General features: G+C 45.7%; 1 long non-coding RNA gene across 2 annotated transcripts in view; it reads right to left on the bottom strand.

Annotated features, from left to right (window-relative positions):
• The window catches only part of LOC310753875, a 414,572-nt gene extending 400,995 nt beyond the window's left edge, over positions 1–13,577 (bottom strand). For both annotated transcript variants that reach the window (XR_014543479.1, XR_014543480.1), the window contains exons 1-2: positions 13,424–13,577; positions 13,108–13,388 (exon numbers count right to left, since the gene is read on the bottom strand). This is a non-coding gene — a long non-coding RNA (uncharacterized lncRNA). The remainder of the gene's footprint in view (positions 1–13,107; positions 13,389–13,423) is intronic.
• Between the last annotated feature and the right edge of the window lie 6,934 nt (positions 13,578–20,511).

The following is a 20,511-nucleotide window of genomic DNA, read 5'->3' as shown; positions in this document are numbered from 1 at the left end:
AGACAGCGCAATGAGACTTTGCTTCCGGGACTTCCACCCAACTAGTGACTTCCCAAACTTTACCACCAACCCAGACACAGACTTGCGGTCCTGTGAATTCGCCCAGTCACTGTCCGCATAGCATGTGAGCTTCGCCTCACCTTCAGCTGGCAGCTTAAGACAGAAGTCTCTGGTATGCTGCAGGTAGCGCAGTACCCGCTTGATACCGTGCCAAACACTCACACTGGGCCTTGACGCTTCCCTACTTAGCAGGTTGGTAGCAAAGGCAATGTCTGGTCTGCTCCATTGGGACAGATACAACAGACTACCTAGAGCTGACTGAAAGAGCTCAGCATTCTCAAACTCGGCACTTTCTGCTTGCTGGCTATCTTTCACGAAGTTCGTCTCCATGGGTGTCCGAACTCCTGCACAATCGGACATTCTGAACTTCTCAAGCAACTGCTCAATCTTGCCTTTCTGACTGAGCAAGAAGCTACCATCCTCAGTTCTCGCTATCTGCACGCCTAGGTAGATCTTTACTGCACCCAGGTTCTTGAGCTGAAACCGCTTCCCAAGCTCTTTGGCAAACTTCTGCACCTGTTTGTCTGCCTTTCCAATGTGGATGATGTCATCAACGAAAAATAACACCAATTCCTGTGAGTCTCCTGATCCTCTAAGGAACAGGCAACTGTCAGCAAGACTCTTCCTGAAACCTAGCTTCTCCAAAGCTTCATTCAGGCACAAGTTCCAATTCCTGGCCGACTGCTTCAGGCCGTAAATTGACTTGTGAAGTTTCCACACAGTACCTTGCTCATTGCCCTCAAACCCTGGAGGAGGAAGCATGTACAAATCCTCCTGGAGGTCTGAGTTCACGTAAGCAACATCCACATCAAAATGATGCACCAGCAACCCTCTCTGTGCAGCAATGGCCAAGAGCAAACGTAGAGATTCACTCCTACAGGTGGGAGCATATGTTTCCGTATAATGCAACCCCCTGCGCTGCGTGAATCCTCTCGCCACTAATCTGGCCTTATACTGCGGTTCTCCTGTCGCTGTGGGCTTAAGACAGTAAACCCAGCGGCTACCCACGGCCCGGTTTCCCACTGGCAAACTCGTGAGGGAGAACACACCTAGAGACTCCATTGAGTTCATTTCCTTCTGCATCGCCTCATGCCATTTCCTGGCTTCTTCCTGAGGCAGTTTCTGAACATCTTCAAAACTCTCGGGTTCACACTGTGCCATTCCGACCCATACGCTAGTGACGGCAAACCTTTCAGGAGGTTTCCCCTTGGTCGTCCGAGCTGAACAGCGCAGCACTACTTCAGGAACCCCCTCTGACCCACTGGGGCCAGCCAGAACGTCCTTGGCATCAGAGAGCTCCCCCTCTGACTTACTGCGCCTTCTGGACTTCTCAGCCGAACCTGTGGGGGAAGATGGAGCACTGTGTTGCTCAATCTTCACAGCCTTGGGAGAAGTTCTCCCCTCTGCCTGCACTGGGTCTGAACTCTGAGCCTCAGTAGCAGGTTCAACCTCTTCCTCTCCTTCATCGGCAGAGTCAAACAGACTCTCTGACAGGATGTCAGGCTTCCCATGAACCCGTGTCCAGCCACTCTGCTCACAGAATTCAGCACTGTTGCTGAGCAGAATCCTGGACTGATTCCCTGACGGATAAGCAAACCTCCACCCCTTAGTCCCTGGCTCATACCCACAGAAAATCATCTTTTGGGACTTGGGTTCACCTTTCTTGCATTTGGCCTTTGGTATGAGGACCCAAGCCTCACAGCCAAAAACGCGGAAGTAGTGCACTTTCGACTTCTTTCCATGCAGCAAGAAGTACGGTGTGTCACCTACCACTGAATTGAACAACCTGTTGAGAATAAAGTTGGCCGTTCGCCAAGCCTCCCCCCAAAAGCGCTGTGGGAGCCCGGCATCAAACAAAAGAGCTGCGGACATCTCCCCTAGAGTCCTGTTCCGTCTTTCCGCAATCCCGTTCTGTTGGGGAGAGTGCGGAGAGGACAATCTGTGTTGAATCCCCTTTTTGCGGAAGAAACTTTGCAGTGCAGACCCGGTGAACTCCCCACCGCGATCGCTCTGAAAGTTTTGCACCCATGTGGAAAACTGCAGTTCCACAGCCGCAATCCAGTCTTTGATTAGCGGCGCAGCTTCATTTTTGTGTCGGATCGTGAAGGTCCAGGAATTCCGTGTATGGTCATCAATCAGAACCAGCGCATAATTGGCTCCGCCCATACTGGTCACAGACATCGGACCTGACAAATCTGCATGAATTAATTGAAAAGCCCTAGTGGTCACCCTCTCAGACCTTGGGTATGTGCACGTTTTCACCTTTGCGGACTTGCACGCTCTGCAATCTAGAAACTTAGCACATGATTTCATTTTGCACCCTTGCGTACACTCTGGGATCTTCTTCACTGACCCCCAGGATACGTGACCCATGCGACGGTGCCATAAGTGAGCACACGCATCATGAACTGGAACGTTGGCACACTGTGCTCGAGCCACCTCCGTGTCACCTGTACCTGCAAAAGAAGCATCTATCACAAACAACCTGTCTTTACATTCAACACTGACTAGTTGCTGTCCATTCTTAGAAATAGAACACCTATTGTTCTCAAAACACACTTTGTAGTTCTCAGCAAGAAGGGCGCTGACAGACAGCAACGCGCACGACAGTCCCGGGACAACAAAAGCTTGGATTGAATCCTGTAAGAAAGAACAAAACAGTGAGCCAGTCTGCCTGAGTGGGTGTCGAGTCCCATCTGCTAAACAGACAGTCTTCCCAGAAGTTACAGAGGTGCAGTTCTCCAGGAATTCTCTAGATGGCACCAAATGATGAGAAGCACCTGAGTCTATGACAAAAGCCAGCACAGCATCCTGTTGACAACTCTTGACTACAGCCATAGAGGCTGCCAAATGTTTATGTTCAGTGTCTCTGCCAGCTGCCTTCGGCTTGCCTTTCCCACGCTTTGAAGAAGAGCCCTTTATCTGGTTGCTATGGGAGACGGCCTTCGGCTGTTCCTGTGCCTCCACTGGACATTCTCTCACCAGATGGGAGGGGGAGCCACAGCGATAACAGCGACGGGAAGCAAAAGCTCTCACAGCTCCCTCTTCAGCCATTCCTTTGTTCCCAGCACCCCCACCTTTGGGTGCACAGCCTGGGCCTGCACGCTCCCCAGCACTCTGGTTGCGGGCCTCTACATCACACGGCCCCTCGGAGACAAAGCAGCTACTCCCAGCTGTAACTTCAGGAACATGGCCAGCAGCCCCCACTGGGCTCTCGGCTTCCTCCCTGCTTTCGGCTTTTTCCCAGCCCTGGGCTCCTGCTGAGCTTTCACACAGACTCCTCAGCACCTGCCAGGCGGCCTGAGCCGACTCAACGCCCTCCAGGTGGGGCAACAGGAAAGCGTCCGTGCTTGCTCTCAACATGCAGAGCTCTCTGTGCATTCTTTGCTCTCTATCTTCCAGCAAAGCAGCCTCCAGGTCTGCTGCGTCATCTTCAGTAGCAATTGGCATGGGTGGGGCTGGCTCCTTCTGGGCTATACTCCAGAGCCCTGTGGCCAAAAACCACCCCCTTACTCTCCTAACCCAGATATCCCAGGACTGGGTTGTGAGCTTTTCAAACGGGACATCATAAAAGTCCTGGAGCTCAGCCATCTCCTCCCCCAGTCCCCCCTTGGGGCCTTGGAGTACTCACACGTACCAAACCAGCTCCGAGGATAGGCCTCCGGCGTCCCTTTGCAGCACACAGCTTGCAGCCAGCCTCCCTGCTTTCTCCCAGGCAAAGCCTCAAAGCAGGATTTCTTTTCTTCCAGCAGCGTCTCAACTTTCACAGCCTCTTTAAGCACACAGCAGGCATCAAAGCAGCTTCTTCTAATTGCAGTTACTGTCTCTCATAACCTGAAGAATGTTAATTGCTCAGATAAGCCTTGGCGTCCAGCCCGCTTCGGCTGCGCAGTTCTGCTGGGCCTCCGGACTTCAAAGGCCACATTCCAAAGGCTCTGAGCAAACGCAGAGTTTAACGAGCAGCAAGAGAAAGCTGCAAGCTCCAATGCGTTCTTCAGTGTGCTTAAATAAAATCCACTCAGGATATTAGCAGCTAGAAGCAGTTTTTATTTACAGCAGACTATCCATTGTCTATCACAGCGAACAGCATCATGAAAACACGTCCTCTCTCCTCAAAAGCGAAAGTAGAGAGAAAGAACAAAGGCTGGAGACTCTCGGATATGACGTGTCTCCCCCCTCCTCCCAATTTGTAGGCAGGGCGTACACTCTGAGCTGTTTAACCCTGTAAGCTCAGGTTCTCCTCACAGAATCTCAACGATTAAAATGAATGTACTTCCAAAGATGTTATTTTTATTTCAAATGATTCCTATAATCAAAGGGACTGTGATTTTTAAAGAGTGGCAAAGAGTAATTTCAAGATACATTTGGCAGGGTAAAAAGCCAAGAATACAATTCAAGTTATTAACAGATGCGAAAGAAAGAGGAGGCTTTGCCCTGCCAGACTTGAAATTATATTACAAAGCGTCCTGTCTCTGTTGGTTAAAAGCATGGATAAAATTAAAAAATAACAAATTGTTAGATTTAGAAGGATTTGATAACAGATTTGGATGGCACGCGTATTTATGGTTGGATAAGAAGAAAAGCCATAAGGGTTTTGAATATCATATCTTCCGGAGATCTTTAATAGAAATATGGGATAGGTATAAAAATATATTAGAACCTAAAGTTCCACACTGGTTGTCTCCATTAGAGATTATGAGCGTAAAGAAAATCAATATGAGAGGGAATTGGATTACATATGGAGAATTAATAATTAAAGAAGGAGGAAAATGGAAAATGAAGCCATATGAACAAGTAAAAGAATATGTGTTTGACTGCTTGCATTATTTTCAGGTAAACGAAATGTTCAAAAAGGATTTTAAAGAGAGTGGATATGCAGAAACAGAATCAAAATTTCAAACAGAGATAATAAATAGTGATTATAAGATATTGTCAAAAATGTGTAAAATGTTGTTGGAGTGGCAAACGATGGATGAGGAAGTAAAGTCGGTGATGATACATTGGGCCAAAGATTTTGGATATAATATACAATTGGATGACTGGGAAAAAGTATGGAATGTAAATATAAAATTTACAGCATGTACTGCGTTAAAAGAGAACATTATGAAAATGGTATATAGATGATATATCACACCGGTTAAGTTAGCAAAATTGTATAAGACATGCAATAAGTGTTGGAAATGTAAAGAAAAAGAAGGAACATTTTATCATATGTGGTGGGAGTGTAAGAAAGTGAAAGGTTTCTGGGAAATGATATATAATGAATTGAAGAAGATGCTGAAATACACATTTGTAAAGAAACCAGAAGCCTTTCTGTTAGGAATAATAGGAAGTGAAATAAATAGAAGGGACAATAAATTCTTTCAATACGCAGTAACAGCAGCAAGAATATTAATGGCCCAAAAATGGAAACAGGAAGAAATACCGACTCTTGAAGAATGGAGAATGAAACTTATGGACTATGCAGAATTGGACAAACTAACTGGGAAGATTAGATATCAACGGGACCACAAGTTCATCAAGGACTGGGGAAAATTTACAGAATATCTGAAAACTATATGTGATGAACAAACAACGCTAGTGGGATTTAAAGAGGCTTTGTGAAAGGGAGAGGAGTATTGTTAAACAGAAAGAGGATTGTAAAAGTAATATTAAAATGCAATATTAAATTTAGAAAATGTGTAAAAATGGGTAAATATGGATGATTGACAGAGAAGCTGATGGAAGTCCAAAAATTGAAATTTGTGAAAATTGTTTGATATTGGAATTGATATAATGGAAAATTTTAATAAAAATTATATTCTTAAAAAAAATTAATAAAAGTAAAACAAAAATGATGGTAAAAAACATGAATGAGGAACAATTAGACCAATTACAAAGCAAAACAGAAAGAACAAGGGTAAAGAAAATAAAATATCTGGGTGTTTGGCTTTCCCCCAAAAATACAAACCTATTTAAGGATAATTATAAAACAACATGGAAAGAAGTAAAAACAAAATTGGAAATATGGGACAGACTGAAGCTATCCTTCTGTGGAAGGATAGCAGCTATTAAGATGAGTGTCCTACCGAAGATGCTCTTTTTATTTCAAACTATTCCAGTTATAACAGGACAAGGCCAATTCAATGAGTGGCAAAAAGTGATTTCTAGGTTTGTATGGCAGGGGGGAAAGCCTAGAAAAAAATTCAAACTTTTAAAGGATAAAAAGGAAAGAGGAGGCTTTTCATTACCGGACCTCAAAATATATTATGAAGCTGCATGTATAACATGGTTAAAAGAATGGTTCAGCTTCAATAATACGGACATATTAGATCTCGAGGGGTTCGGAAACAGATACGGGTGGCATGCATACCTTTGGTATGACAAAGTCAGAGTACATCGGGACTTTTTAAATCACATCATAAAAAGACCACAATTTGAAGTCTGGATAAGATCTAAAGAGTGGTTTGTAAGGAAGACACCATGGTGGCTGTCACCCCAAGAGGCATTTTCACTGAAAAGACTATATATGAAAGGAAAATGGTTGACCTATAGAGACATGTTATTGGTAGAGAATAATGTAATCAAGATCAAACCTTATGAGGAATTAAAAGATAAATTATCAAGTTGGATGGAATACCATCAAATGAATGACATCTTCTCAATAGATAAGAAAGCAAGAGGGTATGAACAAACAAAATCAATACTAGAAACTGCAGTACTACAAAATAACAAAAAAACACTGTCTAAGGTCTATGAGTATTTACTAGAATGGACACAAAAGATGAAGAAATCAAAAGTGTCATGATTAAGTGGGCAATAGATGTAGCCCACAACATTGAGTATGAAAAGTGGATAAAATTATGGAACACCAGCCTAAAATTTACAGCTTGTACATTGTTAAAAGAAAATCTGTTAAAAATGATGTACAGATGGTACCTCACGCCAATGAAATTGTCAAAGATGTATAAAACAGGAAATAAGAACTGTTGGAAGTGTGGGGTGAAAGAAGGCAGTTTCTTTCACATGTGGTGGACATGTGACATAGTGAAAATGTATTGGGGATTGGAAGACACAGGATCTACCCACCGTGGAGGAATGGCAGACGCAAGTGATAGACTACATGGAGATGGCTGAAATGACTGGCAGAATCCGTGACCAGGGAGAAGAATCGATGGAACAGGACTGGAAAAAGTTTAAGGACTATCTACAAAAATACTGTAAAATCTTTGAGTGTCAATAGGATGTGGGAAGTAAAAGCAACAGGGTTTGTGTGACTTTGGTCAAAGGTGTGTGAAAAGAAGAATCTAAGAAAAAAAGGATAAGGGGTTTTGAACAGAACAATATTATGTCATATTTTATAAGATGAGGTACGGATTAAAAAAATGGAAAATGGGGACATAATAATTAGAATATAACATTAAGTATGGTTGAAACAAGGTTTTGAATTTGCTGAATCTGATTGGAGTAAAGTGGAACACAAAAAAGGGGGATGTGAGGAGGTCAAGACAGAGGGGCATGGAACTTTATAAATTTAAGAAAGAGTGTTTTTCTTTTTTCTGTTTTTCTATTTTTCTTCTTTTCTTTTTTTTCTGTCATATATTTTTGTTTTTCTTGAGCTTTATGTATGGAAATGATGCATTTTGAAATGATGAAATTCTTTGTTTTGTAAAACCTTAATAAATATGTATTTAAAAAAAAAAGAAAATGTATTGGGGAAATATATATAATGAATTAAAGAAGATTTTTAGGTATAAGTTTTTGAAAAAAACAGAGTCATTCCTGCTGGGAATGGTGGGAGAGGATATTGACAAGAATAACCAGAAACTGTTCTTATACACAACAACAGCGGCGAGGTTATTGCTGGCTCAGGTGTGGAAACAGCAAAAATTGCCTACAATAGAAGAGTGGCAATACAAGGTTAGAAATAGCCAAACTAACAGCAAAAATTCGACATCAGGGTGACGAAACATATCAAAAAGAATGGGGAAAATTTATGTTATATATAGAGAAAATAGGGAAACCAGTAGAACTAAAATAAACCTCAAAACAGGAAAACACAAGAAATTTATTGGATAATAATATCAAAATGAATTAAAAATGTATATTAGGACTATTGTTGAACAATATTTGTAAATGAATATAGACAGACAACAAGAATTGTATATATAGAAATATTTATTTGTTTACAGACAGACATTTTATGGAAAAAATTGAAGAAGAACAATTATATATAAAATGGACAAAGACAATGCAAAAAGTTAAAGACGACATAAAAAAGCCGGAAGAAGGAAGGAGGGAAGTCAGCTCGGGAGAGCAAGAACAAATGTGAAACATAATGTCTGTGTATGTATAGTATGTAACTAAAAATTCAATAAAGATCATCTGGGAAAAAAACAAAACAATATAGGGTTGCCATATGTCTGGGGAAACCCGGACATGTCCTCTTTTTGGGGACCAACATATGGGCGATTTTTTACATTTTAAAGGAAATGTCCAGGTTGAGGGGGAGTTGTTGGGGTCTCGGGCTCAGGTGGCTCAGAATTGGGCTGCTCTGCCCGTCATGGCCCCTGCCAGCCCGAGCTGGGGAAAGGGGCATGGCAGTGGCAACCCCGCACACCTCTTTTCCCAGCTCGGGCTGGCAGTGCCTCAGGCTGTCCTCTTTTTTTGCTCTTCAATATATTATTTAATTATTTATTATTGAATTTATATACCACTCTATACCCGCAGCTTGAATGAATGAACTTTATTATGATACCATAAAAGCCTTGAAGAATCTCAACCAAGAGGTGTCTGCAATGAGAGAGGTGGTCTTACAGAATCGTTATTCTTTAGATGTGATTTTAGCCTCAAAAGGAGGGGTTTGTGGACTTGTTCATTCTCGTTGTTGTATGTTTATTCCTGATAATAATGTTAGCATATCTGTGACGATCAACCATATGGAAACCATGGTAGCCCACAATCCATTTGCCCCCCCTCCTTCCACTGATCCGTGGGCATGGTTATATTCTTGGCTTCCGGATGGAAGTTGGCTTCGACATTTATTGATTTTAGTGATCCTAATAGTAGTTATTTGCGTTATTTTGTGTTGCTGTATACAATGTATTCCTTCTTTAATCTCTGTATGTACTGCATGGTTCTCCCGTCCGCGGCCTGCTTCCGGCCTCACAAGAGTCGCTTATCGCGCTCAATATAACCGTATTGGTACTGACATATATGACTCTGATTAATAAAATAAAGAAAGAGGGCATGTGGGAGTCATAAAGCCATGGCAGAGGCTTGTAATACTGCAGGGTGCCCCCTGAGCTCGGCTGACTCACACTCTGTGCCTTACAATGTATTAGAATGTATTGACCTTATATGGTGATGGGCGTAGCAAAAGCCATGACCGGATGAGGTAAGGTGAGACATTGGCAAATGGCCATGCGGCTGGGGAGAACAAAGGAGAATAAAATCGGGGGAGAGCGGACGAGGGAGCTGCTCTTACCATCCTGAAAATATAGCTGGCTCTCTGTGTCTTTTTTCTATGCTGTGCACCATCTCATGACGGATGGATTCCGTCAAGTGGTGCCCCGTGTGAGGCAACTAAAAGAAAACAGTCTGAGGCAGACTAAGAGGCTTTTAAAAGAAAACCGTCCAGGACCGGTGAGGGAAGAGCTGAGCTTCTGGTGAGTGTAAAGGCCCTCCTTGCATTTCTAGATACGAGAAAGGAGAGATATGCTGCTGGTGCGGCTATCTCTCTCTCTATTTCTCCAATTTTATAGTCGGGGCACCTTGCGCTGTCCTGTTGTCTCTCAGTGTCTAATATTCTTTGCCTGACCATATCTTTTGCCTGGCCCAAGCCCAGACTTAGAAGGGCTTGAGGGGCAAAACCCAGTTTTTGGAGGGTGTTCATGATTGCAGTCTGCCAACCTGACTGGAATTGGTCACAGAGGATCAATGGGGCTATCCCTCGGGGGAGCAGATTCAATGTCAGCCATTTGTAGATTGATGTTAGGCAGATGCTAGCCTCCACTCTCATCATCCCCGTTTCCAATCTCACCCATGCGTTTGAGACACATCTGGGGACATGGAGGAGAGCTCTAAGAAGCCTGGATTGAACTCTCTCAAGGGGGGAGAAAGCAGAGGAAGGCGGACCCAAAAAGGAACCATACAGGGGTTGTGCCAAAGTTTTGGCCTTGTATAATTTTAGAGCTGCGGGGATGAAGAAGCCCCCTTGTGCTCTGAAGAATTTAAGGATACAATTTGCGTTTTTTTCCGCTGAACTCCCAATGGAGTTTATGTGTAGTTTGTTGGTTCCTGAGGCCTGTACCACCATTCCTAGATACTTGTAGTTTGTGACTTGTTCTAATTTATGGCCTTGGAGTTCCCAGCTTCTAAGCTTTGGTTTCCCCCCAAAAGCGAGTATCTTGGTCTTTTGATAGTTGATTTTGAGACATTCAGATTCACAGTATGCTGCGAGCTTTCTTAGTGCTCTTTTGAGTCCAATGGGGGTTCTAGATAGAAGAATCCCCTCACGGGCAGGAGGAGGAGTTACGCTAAGACCAGACCATGTCATTACCGAGGAGGTAGGGTTAGTCATTGTTTGAGGACTATCCCTGCCTCCAGGTCTGGTCCTGACCGGAAGGATACTGGAATCAGCAAGGGAAACCCACATGACCTGAAAGTGTTGCTGTGCAATGCCAGGTCAATGATGAATAAAACCACTGCCATCCACGACCTGATTGTGGATGGAGGATTAGACCTGGCATGTGTGCCAGAGACCTGGTTGGAGGAAGCAGATGGGCCTGTCCTTGCCGCTGCTTGCCCACCAGGTTTCTCTTATGCACAAGAACCCAGGTCATGTGGGTGGGGAGGGGGGGTTGCAGTGATTTTTAGGAAGTCGATGTTAGGATATTTCCGTTCCACCTTAAAAAGGGAGCAGGTTGTTGTGTCACAGCCTGCGTATTTCCTGTTCACAGGAAGTTTCTCTTTAGTGTATTGCCTTTGTTCTCTCTCTGCGCCTGAACATCGAAGCAGGTAGTCATGTTTTCTCTTTGTTCTGACCAACGCTGAATAAAGTTGTTGTCAGAGCTACCCTAGGTCCCAGCTCACAAAGGACCAACGCTGCTTCGTTGTTAAGTATAAAAGTCTTTATTGAAGTTCGGTTTCACTTCCAGAGCCGCAGCGCGCAGCTCCACGTCTCAAGTGTCAGACTGCTGATGCTCCGTCTGAGTCTCCTCCCCCTTGACACCAATTTAAGATTCTAGCCTTGCTCCACCTTCTCCGCTGCTCCTTCCTCCTCTGGGTCCGCCTGCCCGCCGGGGTTCCGCCCTTTCTAGCCTCTTCTCCCGCTGATTCCCCTGAGCCTTCTCCCTCCCTCCGGCGGGCTTTAGGAGCTGGTTCCCCATCCGGGTCTCCTGCTGTTCCGCGCGCCTGCACATTTGAACTTGGCGCGCGCGCCCAGCCAGCAGCTTTCCTCCTGACCGTTCCACTGCTGCTGTCACTGCTTCCCCCTTCGAGGGGGCTAGCTGCAACTGACCTCCCCTCCGTTGGAGGCGTGGTCAGCCCTGACTCCCTCTCTGGAGGAGACACTGCCCCTGACACATGTGACTCTTCCCCCCCACTACACTCTGGTGGGGAAACTGGTCCCGATCCTCCACTGCTGCTTTGGGGTTCCCCTCCGGCTCCTTGTTTCTGGTGTGTCCCCCCTGGGACCCCCCTTGCCCTGACCATCGGCGCCCCCTTCTGGGAATCTTCTGATTCACTGGAGAAGCTCATGGAATCTCTCGGGCCACTGTCATACTCCCCTACGCTGCCCTCGGATTCTTCCCCTTCGCTCTCCCAATCCTCTCTCCCCAGTGCTCCTGCTCCTGATTCCCTGACAGTTGTAAATAATGCTCTCCTGAGTGCATCTTTTGTTGTACGAACTCTGCTGAAAGAGCGTGCACAAGCCCTGGAATGTGGCAAGCTATTTCTGAGGCTTGTGTCGCTAATTGACTGATACTGTATCTACGGGAGATCGATGGATCGTCCGGAATCAACGTGGAGGCATGATGGCCTTTGTCTCCCTGGCAGTATCCCAACAGTCATTAGTCTGCACCAGGCATCCTATTGGGAAGACCCAGTTTTCTGAGTGCATGTTCTGGAAGTTGGGCAATAGGGGCAGTACAGGATTCCTCTTGGTGTACTGACCTCCCCGCTGCACCAAAGATTCCCTGCCGAAGCTGCTTCAGGTCATGGCGGATATGCTCCTGGAGACACCTAGCTTGGTTGTCCTGGGGGATTTTAACATCCATGCCGACACGACCTTACAAGGGGCCGCTCAGGAATTTGTGGAAAGCATGGCCTCCATGTTTTATCCAGAGCTGATGGCCTCTCAGCTGATTCCCTGGTGGCCCGCTGAAATGCGGAGTTAACCAGGGCTATTGACTGTCTGGCTCCGAAGCGCCCTCTCCGATTGCATGGAGCCCGGACAGCCCTGTGGTTTTCCCTGGAGCTGAGGGCGGTGAAACAATCATTGAGACGGCTAGAGCGCCGGTGGCGGAAAACTCACTCTGAATCAGACTGGACACGGGCTAGAGCTCAACGTCGAGCCTACCAAGTGGCAATGGCGATGGTGAAGAGGGCCTTCTTCGCTGCCTCCATTGCATCTGCAGAAAACAGCAGCAGGAGACTTTTTCAGGTGGTTTGCAATCTATCGGAACCACCTGCACCACCGGGGCCTGGTAGGGACCCCAAGATCTCCTGCAATGCTTTTGCAAAGTTTTTTGCAGATAAAGTCGCTCAGATTCAGAAGGAGGTAGACTCCACCGTGGGAGCAGGGCCAGGGCGGGAGAGTGCTAGAGTTCTGTCTAGTCCTGTTACATGGGATCAATTCCAATCTGTTACCTCCAAGGATGTGGACAGGCTGCATGGACAAGTGAAACCAACCACCTGTCTCCTTGATCCTTGCCCATCCTGGCTGATAAAAGCGAGCCGGGAAGGGCTGGGCGATGGGCTCTGCGGAGTGGTGAATGCTTCTCTCTGTGAGGGAGCCTTCCCAGACCCGCTGAAAGAGGCGGTCATTAAACCGCTTCTTAAAAAAACATTTAGACCCGGCCAATATGGCCAATTATTGCCCAGTTTCAAATCTTCCATTCTTGGGCAAGGTGATTGAGCGGGTGGTTGCTGAACAACTCCAAGCATGCCTGGAGGATGCGGACCATTTGGATCCCTTCCAATCAGGATTCAGGCCTCACCATGGGACAGAAACTGCCTTGGTCGCGCTGGTTGATGATCTCTGGCGGGCTAGGGACAAAGGTGAGAGCTGTTTCCTAGTTCTGCTGGATCTCTCAGCGGCCTTTGACACCATCGACCATAACATCGTTCTGGGCCATCTAGAGGGGCTGGGAGCTGGGGGCACTGTTATACAGTGGTTCCGCTCCTTTCTCCTGGGCCGTGTCCAGAAAGTGGTGTTGGGGGATGAGTGTTCAGACCCCTGGGCTCTCACTTGTGGGGTGCCTCAGGGTTCCGTCCTCTCCTCCATGCTTTTTAATATCTATATGAAGCCGTTGGAAGAGATCATCAGGGGGTTTGGGCTAGGTGTTCATCAGTATGCAAATGACACCCAGGTCCTGAGTGGGGTAACTGTGCCCCTGAAGGACCAGGTGCGCAGCCTGGGAGTCATTTTGGACTCACAGCTGTCCATGGAGGTGCAGGTTAATTCTGTGTCCAGGGCAGCTGTCTACCAGCTTCACCTGGTACGCAGGCTAAGACCTGCCCACGGACTGTCTTGCCAGAGTGATACATGCTCTAGTTATCTCCTGCTTGGACTACTGCAATGCGCTGTACGTGGGGCTACCTTTGAAGGTGACCCGGAAACTGCAATTAATCCAGAATGCGGCAGCTAGAATGGTGACGGGGAGTGGCCGCCGGGACCACATAACACCGTTTCTGAGAGATCTGCATTGGCTCCCAGTATGTTTCCGAGCACAATTCAAAGTGCTGGTGCTGACCTTTAAAGCCCTAAACAGCCTCGTTCCTGTATACCTGAAGGAGCGTCTCCACCCCCATCGTTCAGCCCGGACACTGAGATCCAGCGCTGAGGGCCTTCTGGGGGTTCCCTCATTGCGAGAAATAAGGTTACAGGGAACCAGACAGAGGGCCTTCTCGGTAGTGGCGCCCACCCTGTGGAACACCCTCCCTTCGGATGTGAAGGAAATAAGTAGCTATCCTATCTTTAAAAGACATCTGAAGGCAGCCCTGTATTGTTTTTAATTACGTGATTGGGAGCCGCCCAGAGTGGCTGGGGAAACTCAGCCAGATGGGCGGGGTATAAATAATAAATTATTATTATATTATTATAATTACCGCATCATCAGCATATAGCAGGACCGAAATATGCCGATTTGCAAGCTTCGGCCGGTGGAGTTCTGAGTCATTGAGTGCAGATACTAAGTTATTTAGATAGAAATTAAATAGTAGAGGGGCCAATAGGCACCCTTGCCTGACTCCTTTGAAGGTTTTAATAGGTTCCGTTAGGTGTCCTAGGCGGCTGCACCTGACTCTAAGAGCCGTGTTTGCGTGCAGCGCCTGAATTAAGAGCAGGAGCCTTCTATCTATATTGGTACCCTGTAGTCTGTCCCAGAGTCTGGTTCTGGAGACTGTATCAAAGGCTGCTTTTAGGTCAACGAAGGCAGCGTATAGTGAGGCCTGCCCTCCTGATTTGTATTTGTTGATGAGATGTTGTAACGTTAGGCAGTGATCTGTCGTGGACCTTCTGGGTCTGAAGCCCGCTTGTTCTATTGCCAGGATATCTTCATTCTCTAGCCATTCTGTAAACTTATTAAGGAGGTGCTTTGAGTAGAGTTTACTAATCACATTTAATAAGCTAATCGGCCAATAATTCGCTGGGTCCCCTCTGTTGCCTTTTATAGATTGGGACTATTATGGCTGTTCCCCATTCCCTTGGGATGCGGCCAGTGTCATCTATGTAAGTGAAGAGGGTGGCTAAGAAAGGTGCCCACCAATCCGCCTGTGCTTTTATCATTTCTGGCGTAATGCCGTCTGAGCCTGGGGCTTTGGCCGTTTTCAGTTGGTTTATACATGATTTCAGTTACTGAAACTGGCGGCCATTTAGCCAGTTGTTCTATATTATAATTCTGTAGTGGAGGTTCAGTGTCCTCATACAAAGATTGGAAGAATGAGACCCACAGGCTAGGGGGAATTTGTGAGGTTAAGGGGGAAATAGCTTTATGGGTGCCAGAAGCTACCAGTTTCCAGAATAGTGTCTGATCTTTTGCTTTTGCTGCACTAATTAATTCTAGCCAACATTTTCTGGTATAGGCATTCTTTTGGTGGAGTATTAGGTCTTTATACTCTTTTTTTAGGGCACGGACGGCAAGATAGGCTTGGTGTCTGACAGAATTTTCGGCTGTCAGGGTGGCTTTGTAAGCATTTTGCAGGGCTTTCTTTGCCTCAAAGCAGGTGTAATCAAACCAGGGTTTATTTGATGTTATCGGTTTAGTTGGCCTTTTCTCTGTGTTATTAAAAAGATAGGGTTTTAATTGTTGGAGCAGGCTCTCATACTTGGAAACTGGGTCCTCAGGCCTAGGATTATTCCCAAAGCCAGTTAAAATTGTGCAGAGTTTTTCAGAGGTTAGAATCTTCTTCAGTTTGGAGTCAAGTGCAGGGGTCCATTTGACTCGACAACCAGGTCGCTCTAATTACCCGTAGCTTAGTTCCTGAACGTTTTGGTTTCCGGAACTGATTCCATTCAACTTCCAAGGTACGACTGTAATCAAAATAAAAACAAGAACAACCCAGTAACCCACAATTGGATGGCCCCATTGGGTTCTAGTATTATGGAGGGATGAAAAACTTATCGCATTCCACTTTCTCTACACTATGCGTGTACCCCTGACCGTGTCCTCCCTTACTCATTTCCCTCCTAAACTAGAAAGCCCCAAATGTTTTAACTTCTCATCTGGGAGTTGCTCCAGCCCCTTGATAATTTTGGTTGCCCTCTGCTGAACATTCCTGCCCCCCAACCCCCCCCCCCCAAGCTCTGCCTTCAACTGCAAACGTGGCAGACAATGCCTTCCCTGCAGTTGCACTGCCAAAAATGTTCAGTTTTACTTTTAAGGACAGGAAATTCTCCTGCAGGCCATCTGTGCTAAAGAGAGGGTGCAGATATAACTCTCCTTGTTTTGGACCACCCAATTTGCATAAAAATAAGACAAGATTAAAAGTGTTGAGTTTTCCCCACCCCATGGAAAAGGAGCAAATGAAAAATCCTCTCCTGAGCTGTGGCTGCTACTTCCTGAGCATGAGAGATGAAAAGGGCCTGTATGGATTTGGCAAAGTCAGCATTCAGAGTTCGAGAATCACACTTGGCCCATGACCAAGGGTGTCAAAAAATAGCAAACCCAAACTTTTGGTTCAGAGTTGAAATGCTGACGTTCCTCTTCTCTATGGCCTGCTGGTCAGCGGATGCCTTGACAAAGACCTGGTTGTCTAACTTTAGAGCTTTTGCCTACACCTGCTGTTCTGGGCTATGAAACAACAGCAGCAATTCAGCCCTTGGCTCACTGCAAATCATGTGTGCAAACACAGAACCTGGCTTTGGGCTGCTTTGCTTCTGACTTACTTTGCAACATCCTCTCCCTCCAGAGGAATCTTGCTCTGAAAAAAGTAACCCACAGTGGAGGATCAACTTCACTTTATAAGCCCTGCCCCCCCCCCCACTCCACCCCACATATGGGGGAAATAATACTGTTATAACTGACCTCTCCTGAGGATCCCTTGCTGTTATTCTGTGAGGTCCAAAGCTTTTCGTGACTCCACCAAACCCCAAACAATGTGGTCCTTAAAATATATATGCCTGCACCCACTTTTACACTTCAGTGGTACTTACTTTGACATGTTGACCATGAATCAGTGTGGCCCTCAGCCTGAAATGGGATTAGCTATCGCTGGTCTGCCCCTTAACTCAGAAGTTGCTGGATCCACATTTCAAACCCTGCCTTAAGACAGTAAAGCTTATTTTTCTACAGCTGAGGTGGGGGATCTGTGTCCCTCCAGATTTTGCTGGTCTCCAATGCCCATCACCATCATGACCAATGGTCTGGGATTATAGGATCTGGAGTCCAGAAACACCTGGAGGGCCTGAGCTTGAAATTAGGAGTGTCAGTTTTTCACTGTGGGCCTGTGACATTCTGAACAAAGGGACAGTCTCTGCAAGAGCGCTTCTATTCTGAAATGAAAAATATGGCATGTCAAACAATAGCTTGGGATCACACATCCGCTCTGGAAGTCCTAAGGCCAGATGTGTGGGAGCTGTTTGGGCTTACTCACTGATCAGAGAAAGGAGTTCTGGGCACATCCTTTTTTAAAAAAAGCATTCCCTTCTTTTCCTTTTTTAATTTATGCAAGTGGGGTCTGAAACAAAGCGTTGCAACTTGGCGAGTACTTATGCCGTGAGGATGTTTCACCCCTCCCATTGCAAGAATCTGCTGACAATGTTTCAGAAAGGAGGGGGCGGATTTTGCTCATTGCTTCTTCCGCTCCAGCCTGACTTCAAAGGGAGTCTGAGTGTTATCTGTATATAGATAAGGTGACTGCTCAAGCAGCTGTAACACTCATGCAGTCCAGCATCTCCGATTAGTCTTTAGTTAGTTTATGCAGTAACTGTAGAGAATAAAAGAAGTTATACTTCAGAGCTGTTGTTCGTATGGTTCATGCTCTGCTGTGCTCCGCTGACTTTTGGAACTGAGTTTTGGTGCTCACAGCTCTAAGTTGTGAGTCCACAGCACTTAGACCTGCTCCCTGCAGTGGAAAGTCTCTGGGAGTGCTTTTCCAGCTCGCCTGGCCCAGTCGGGGCTGAAGAGGTTGAGCCCAGTCGTTGGCACTGGCTCAAAGGTGAAGCTGACATCGGTTATGGGCCCAGTGGCTTCTGATGCTGATGCCGGATGGCAGAACAGAAGTTGCATGTTGGATTTATTTGCGGTGCCTAGAAGCAGAGTTTCTGGAGCTGTTTTCCACACTGCTGCTGCTTGATTTATGGAGGTATGTTGCTGTCCGCCAAGAAAAGAAGATAGCATCCCTGTTTGCCTGTTAATTGCGCTCTGGGTGGGAGAGAGAGTGGCTGAAGGAGTCTAAGGCTTTATTTGTGTTGCACGTAGGGAAGTGTCTTGCTTTAATTAATAGCAGACATGGCCTGTGCACATTCCGGCCAGATGGCTCTATCCTTTCCTCTCCTCACGCCCGAGACCTATCCAATGTGGCAGGTCAAAATGAAAGCGCTTTTACAGAGGGAAAAGCTATTCCACACCATAGAAGATGACCCACCCCAGAAGGATGCAGATGAATGGCCTGAGTAGCATGTTGCAGACATGAGAGCCCGGGGGACAATTGTTTTGAGTGTTTCAGACCACTTGTTGGTAAACTTAGAGGGTCAAGAGACTGCATGAGCTGTTTGGCATAAACTGAGAGATATGCATTTGAGACAAAATGCCGGTTCCAGCGTGATTTTCTTCAAGAAGCTGTGCAGGCTGCAATTAAAGATGGTGATTTGCCCAGCCATCTGTCCCAATTAAAACACCTCAGACAGGACCTTGTTCAGCAAGACCTGAATATTTCAGACGCTGTGTTTGCAATGTTAGCGATAAATAGCCTAGACGATTCTTTCGAAGGCGTAGCTGCCTAGATTTCTACCATGCCTTCTGACCAGCTAACAGAAGATTATGTGTCTAGCATGCTCTTGAATGAGTGGGATCGCAGACAGGCTGTTAGAGAAAGTCGGGACAATGCTGTTGAAAATGTGCCTAAGTCTCCAGCAGGGGAAAGTGAAAATGCTGCTAAAGCTCTAAAATTGCAGCGTTGTTTTTCACGTGGAGCTCAAGGCCATATGAGTTTCCAGTGTAAGAAAACTTCAAAGAAGAAGGGCAACTTCAAAGGCAGAGGGGGAGGAGGACGAAATCCCCAAGGACCGGCTACTTCAAAGGCTTTGATCTTACGCTGCTCCAATCAACATGGGCAGAGTTTTTTTGTCATAGACTCTGGCTGTACCAACCACGTGGCCAAAGATAAGGATCTCTTTGTTCATCTTGAGAAGCAAGAGAAAGCAGTTCATCAAGCAGATGGGACTGTTTTCAGAAGTTTGTTTCAAGGAACTGTGTTTTTAAAGAGCCTTAATGCAACAATTAAGAATGTCCTGTATGCTCCTCATCTTCAGGACAATCTTTTGAGTGTTTCTCAGCTTGATTATCCAGGGTTCAAGGTGGTTTTTGCTGGATCTCGTTGTGAAATTCATCGAGATGGCAAGCTCATTCTGTATGCCAAATGTGTTAATGGTTTATATGAATTGCCTTTTGTTACAGGTACAGCTGCTGAAGCAACTGAGAAAACATGTTGTAACATTTCTGTAGATAAGAATGAGAAGCTGCATGATCAATGTATTCATGAGTACCACCGTCTTTATGGTCATTTGCATTTTCAGGCAGTGGCTAAAATGCCAAGCATGGCTGAGGGCATGAAACTGAAAAAATGTCCTTACCATATGAAATGTGTTTCTTGCACTGAAAATAAGGCTAAGCAAGCTCCCAAAGGTGTAAAATCTGGGAGAGAAGCCAAGAAACCTTATGAAGTCATACATGCTGACTTGGTGGGACCTCTAGCGCTCTCTAGAGGCAACTCACGTCTTTTCATGGTGGTGATAGATTCCCATTCAAGATATGTTTGGGTCTATATGCTGCAGAAGAAATCTGAAGCTTTTCCTAAGTTTCGACAATTTTGTGCATGGCTCAGGAATGTACACAATGAGAACATACATTGTTTACTGACAGGGGTGGAGAATTTTGTTCAGAAGAATTTGAGAGTTTTCTTACTGAACAGGGCATAGAGCACATGACTGCCACGCCCAGATCTCCCTGGCAAAATGGTTTGTGTGAACGAGTGAACCAAACCTTGCAACAAGGTATAAGAACTCTGTTGCACGATTCGGGCCTACCCAATCCCTTTTGGGCCGAGGCTCTTTCCTGTTTTTCTTATGTGTACAATCGTAGACATCAGTCCGCTATTGATTGCACCCCATATGAAATGCTTTACAAAAAGAAGCCATACGTAAAACATTTCAAAATTTTTGGTTCGGAGCTATGGGTGCACACTTTGCAGGACAACAAATTGAGCAAACGTGGTGAATATGGTATTTTTCTGGGATATGAAAAGGGTTCCTATCATGTGTTAATCACTGACACAAAAGCGATTAGGTTGACCAGAAGCATGGATTGTAATCCAAAATGGGACAGAGTTGGCATTTTTCAATGTCATCCCATTTCAGATGATGATGGCGCAAAAGCAGTTAAGAAAGAGGCAGATTCTGTTGTTGCTGATGATAATGCTGATGCCAACATAGATTCTGATGATGACATAGATTATCAAAGTCCAAAAGCCTCAGATGAGTCTGACACTGATTCAGACACAGCACCTTCATTTACTTTAGGTCATCATTCT

This window comes from Podarcis filfolensis (assembly GCF_964270895.1).
Source record: "Podarcis filfolensis genome assembly, chromosome: W".
Classification (NCBI taxonomy): Eukaryota; Metazoa; Chordata; class Lepidosauria; order Squamata; family Lacertidae; genus Podarcis; species Podarcis filfolensis.
Note: the sequence above shows the minus strand (reverse complement) of the source record. Positions and strands in the feature narration are given on the sequence as shown.